The sequence below is a fragment of the Arachis duranensis genome, chromosome 9 (genome assembly GCF_000817695.3).
Source record: "Arachis duranensis cultivar V14167 chromosome 9, aradu.V14167.gnm2.J7QH, whole genome shotgun sequence".
Classification (NCBI taxonomy): domain Eukaryota; kingdom Viridiplantae; phylum Streptophyta; class Magnoliopsida; order Fabales; family Fabaceae; genus Arachis; species Arachis duranensis.
In genome coordinates this window covers 38,340,507-38,345,322 of record NC_029780.3, presented here as the reverse complement: position 1 = coordinate 38,345,322, position 4,816 = coordinate 38,340,507, and the positions used below count along the sequence as shown (strand labels likewise).

The 4,816-nt window shown below is 38.0% G+C and overlaps 1 non-coding gene across 1 annotated transcript; it reads left to right on the top strand.

Annotated features, from left to right (window-relative positions):
• Nucleotides 1-1,098: 1,098 nt before the first annotated feature.
• LOC127741745 (small nucleolar RNA R71) lies at nt 1,099-1,206 on the top strand. The gene has a single exon (XR_008002951.1). It is a non-coding gene; the product is annotated as a small nucleolar RNA R71 (small nucleolar RNA).
• Nucleotides 1,207-4,816: the final 3,610 nt, after the last annotated feature.

Below are 4,816 nucleotides of genomic sequence, written 5' to 3'. Positions count from 1 at the left end.
TAACGTTTGCTGAACCCATGTATCTAGTTCACTAATGAGCAAGGGAGGTTCACCTTCCCAAGTCTCATTACCAAACAACTTAGCATTCAGCTTTATGATGGCTCCTAGATATTGAGCAACTTGCTCTCCAGTTACATCTTCATCCTCTTCAGAGGAAGAATAGTTTTCAGAGCTCATAAATGGCAGAAGGAAGTTTAATGGAATCTCTATGGTCTCTATATGAGCCTCAGATTCCTTTAGGTCCTCAATAGGGAACTCCTTCTTGTTTGGGAGACATCCCATGAGGTCTTCCTCATTGGGATTCACGTCCTCCCCTTCCTCTCTAGGTTCGGCCATTTTAATTATGTCAATGGCCTTGCACTCTCTTTTTGGATTCTCTTCAGTATTGCTTGGGAGAGTACTAGGAGGAGTTTTAGTGATTTTCTTACTCAACTGGCCCACTTGTGCCTCTAAATTTCTGATGAATGACCTTGTTTCACTCCTGAAACTTAAAGTGGCCTTAGACAAATCAGAGACCATATTTGCTAAGCTAGAGGAGCTCTGCTAAGAATTCTCTGTCTGTTGCTGAGAAGATGATGGAAAAGGCTTGCTATTGTTAAGCCTGTTTCTTCTACCATTATTAAAGCCTTGTTGAGGCTTTTGTTGATCCTTCCATGAGAAATTTGGATGATTTCTCCATGAAGAATTATAGGTGTTTCCATAATGTTTACCCATGTAATTTACCTCTGCTATTGCAGGGTTCTCAGGATCGTAAGCTTCTTCTTCAGAAGATGCTTCTTTAGTATTGTTGGATGCATTTTGCCATCCATTCAGACTTTGAGAAATCATGTTTACTTGCTGAGTCAACATTTTGTTCTGAGCCAATATGGAATTCAGAGCATCAATTTCAAGAACTCCCTTCCTCTGAGGCGTCCCATTATTCACAGAATACCTCTCAGAAGTGTACATGAACTGGTTATTTGCAACCATGTCAATGAGTTCTTGAGCTTCTGCAGGCGTTTTCTTTAGGTGAATGGATCCACCTGTAGAATGGTCCAGTGACATCTTAGAGAAGTCAGATAGACCATAATAGAATATACCCAAAATGGTCCATTCTGAAAGCATGTCAGAAGGACACCTTTTGGTCATCTATTTGTATCTTTCCCAAGCTTCATAGAGGGATTCACCTTCTTTTTGTTTGAAGTTCTGAACATCCACTCTAAGCTTGCTCAAATTTTGAGGAGGAAAGAACTTAGCCAAGAAGGCCGTGACCAGCTTATCCCAGGAGTCCAGGCTATCTTTAGGTTCTGAGTCCAACCATGTTCTAGCTCTGTCTCTTATAGCAAAAGGGAAAAGTATGAGCCTGTAGACTTCAGGATCTACTCCATTAGTCTTAACAGCCTCATAGATCTGCAAGAACTCAGTAAAAAATTGATAGGGATCTTCCGATGGAAGTCTATGGAACTTGCAGTCCGATGGAAGTTTTAAAAATTTTTGACAAAGTCAACTCAAATTTTCGAAATTTTGAGAAAAATAAGGAAAAGATATTTTTTATTTTTGAATTTTTAATGAGGAGAGAGAAAAATACCAATATGACCCAAAATATGAAAATTTTGGATCAAAATACTTAATGCATGCAAGAACACTATGAATGCCAAGATGAACACCAAGAACACCTTGAAGATCAAGATGAACATCAAGACTTATTTTTGAAAAATTCCAAGAAAAGAAAAACATGCAAGACACCAAACTTAGAAATCTTTAATGCTTAGACACTATGAATGCAAAAATGCATATGAAAAACAGCAAAAGACACAAAACAAGAAAACATAAAGATCAAACAAGAGGACTTTGTCGAGAACAACTTGAAGATCATGAAGAACACCATGCATGAAATTTTCGAAAAATGCATAAATTTTTAAAACATGCAATTGACACCAAACTTAAAAATTGACTCAAGACTCAAACAAGAAATACTAAATATTTTTGGTTTTTATGAATTTATTATTTTTTTATATTTATTTTTTTTCGAAAACATATAGGAAAAATAAAATAAGAAATTCAAAATTTTTAAAGAATTCCAGGAATCTTTGCAATGTTAGTCTAAAGCTCCGGTCCAGGAATTAGACATGGCTTAATAGCCAGCCAATCTTTAGCCTACAAATCAGACATACAACAGCTGATACTTCATCCAACTTCATATACTGATAAGGGGAAGCCTCAATCCAATTGAATTAGACATGGCTTTACATCTAGCCAAGCTTCAACATGCTTCATGAAACACTAGAATTCATTCTTAAAAATTTAGAATAATTTTTCAAAAATAAAAGTAAAAAAATTTTTTGAAAGATTTTTGAAAAAAATTATTTGAAAATAAAACAAAAAGAAAATTACCTAATCTGAGCAATAAGATGAACCGTCAGTTGTCCAAACTCGAACAATCCCCGGCAATGGCGCCAAAAACTCACAACTAAAGGCGGATTCAAATGGTTTATAATGGTTTTCGAAAATACTAATAAATAAAGTATAAAATAGATGAAAGAGATACTTATGTAAATCATTGGTGGAAATTTTAGATAAGTGTATGGAGATGCTTTGTTCCTGTTGAATCTCTGCTTTCCTACTACCTTCCTTCAATCCTTCATACTCCTTTCCATGGAAAGCTATATGTAGGGCATCACCGTTGTCAATGGCTACATCCCATCCTCTCAGTGAAAAAGGTCCAAATGCTCTTGTCACAGCACGGATAATCATCTGTCGATTCTCGATCATGTCGGAATAGAATCCATTGATTCTTTTGCGTTTGTCATCACGCCCAACAATCACGAGTTTGAAGCTCGTCACAGCCATTCAATCCCTGAATCCTACTTAGAATACCACAGACAAGGTTTAGACTTTCCGGATCCTCAATAGTGGCCGCCAAAGGGTTCTAGCTTATACCACGAAGATTCTGGTTAGGGAATCCAAGAGATACTTGCTCGTTCTAAGGTAGAATGGAAGTGGTTGTCAATCACGCGTTCATAGGTGAGAATGATGATGAGTGTCACAGATCATCACATTCATCATGTTGAAGTGAAACAAATATCTTAGAATAAGAATAAGCTTAATTGAATAGAAAATAGTAGTAATTGCATTAAAACTCGAGGTACAGCAGAGCTCCACACCCTTAATCTATGGTGTGTAGAAACTCCACCGTTGAAAATACATAAGTGATGGTCCCGGCATGGCCGAATGGCCAGCCCCCATAAACGTGATCAAAGGATCATAAGGTAATCTAAAAATAATCCAAAGATGTCTAATACAATAGTAAAATGTCCTATTTATACTAGACTAGTTACTAGATGCTGTTGGATTCTGACCTCCCTGCACTCGAAATGGATTTTCTGGAGCTACAAAACTCCAAATGGCGCTCTCTTAACGGCGTTGGAAAGTAGACCTCCAGAGCTTTTCAGAAATATATAATAGTCTATACTTTATTTGAGTTTAGATGACGCAAACTGGCATTCAACGCCAGTTCCATGCTGCATTCTGGAGTAAAACGCCAGAAACACATCACAAACCAGAGTTAGACGCCAAAAATACGTTACAACTTTGCGTTTAACTCCAAGAGAAGCCTCTGCACTTGTAAAGCTCAAGCTCAGCCCAAGTACACACCAAAGTGGGCCCCGGAAGTGGATTTCTGCACTTAGACTTATTTCTGTAAACCCTAGTAGCTAGTCTAGTATAAACAGAACTTTTTACTATTGTATTAAGGGTCCTTTTCCCTATTTTTGAATTCATATCGCATTTGGGGGCTGGCCATTCGGCCATGCCTGGACCATCACTTATGTATTTTCAATGGTGGAGTTTCTACACACCATAGATTAAGGGTGTGGAGCTCTACTGTACATCGAGTTTCAATGCAATTACTACTATTTTCTATTCAATTCAGCTTATTCTTGTTCTAAGATATTCGTTGCACTTCAACATGATGAATGTGATGATCCATGACACTCATCATCATTCTCACCTATGAACGCGTGACTGACAACCACTTCCGTTCTACCTTAGACTCTGCGTGTATCTCTTGGATTCCTTAATCAGAATCTTCGTGGTATAAGCTAGAACCCTTTGGCGGCCATTCTTGAGAATCTGGAAAGTCTAAACCTTGTTTGTGGTAATTCCGAGTAGGATTCAGGGATTGAATAACTGTGACGAGCTTCAAACTCGCAATTGTTAGGCGTGGTGGCAGACGCAAAAGAATCAATGGATTTTATTCCGACATGATCGAGAACCGACAGATGATTAGCCGTGCTCTGACAAGAGCATTTGGACCATTTTCACTGAGAGGATGGGAAGTAGCCATTGACAACGGTGATACTCTACATACAGCTTGCCATGGAAAGGAGTATGAAGGATTGAATGAAAGCAGTAGGAAAGCAGAGATTCAGAAGGAACACAGTATCCGCATGCACTTATCTGGAACTCCCACCAATGAATTACATAAGTATCTCTATCTTTATTTTATGCTTTATTTATCTATTAAATTTCGAAAACCATCATAATCATTTGAATCAGCCTAACTAAGATTTACAAGATGACCATAGCTTGCTTCATACCAACAATCTCCATGGGATCGACCTTTACTCACGTAAGGTATTACTTGGACAACCCAGTGCACTTGCTGGTTATTTGTGCGAAGTTATGACAAAGTGTGATTCACGTTTGAGAGCGCTACCAAGTCTTTGGCGCCATTATTGATGATCACAATTTCGTGCACCAGTGTCCTTGGGATTAAATTTAGTATTTAAGGGATTAAATTTAGTATTTAAGAGACCTCAACCTGTCCACTTTCTCT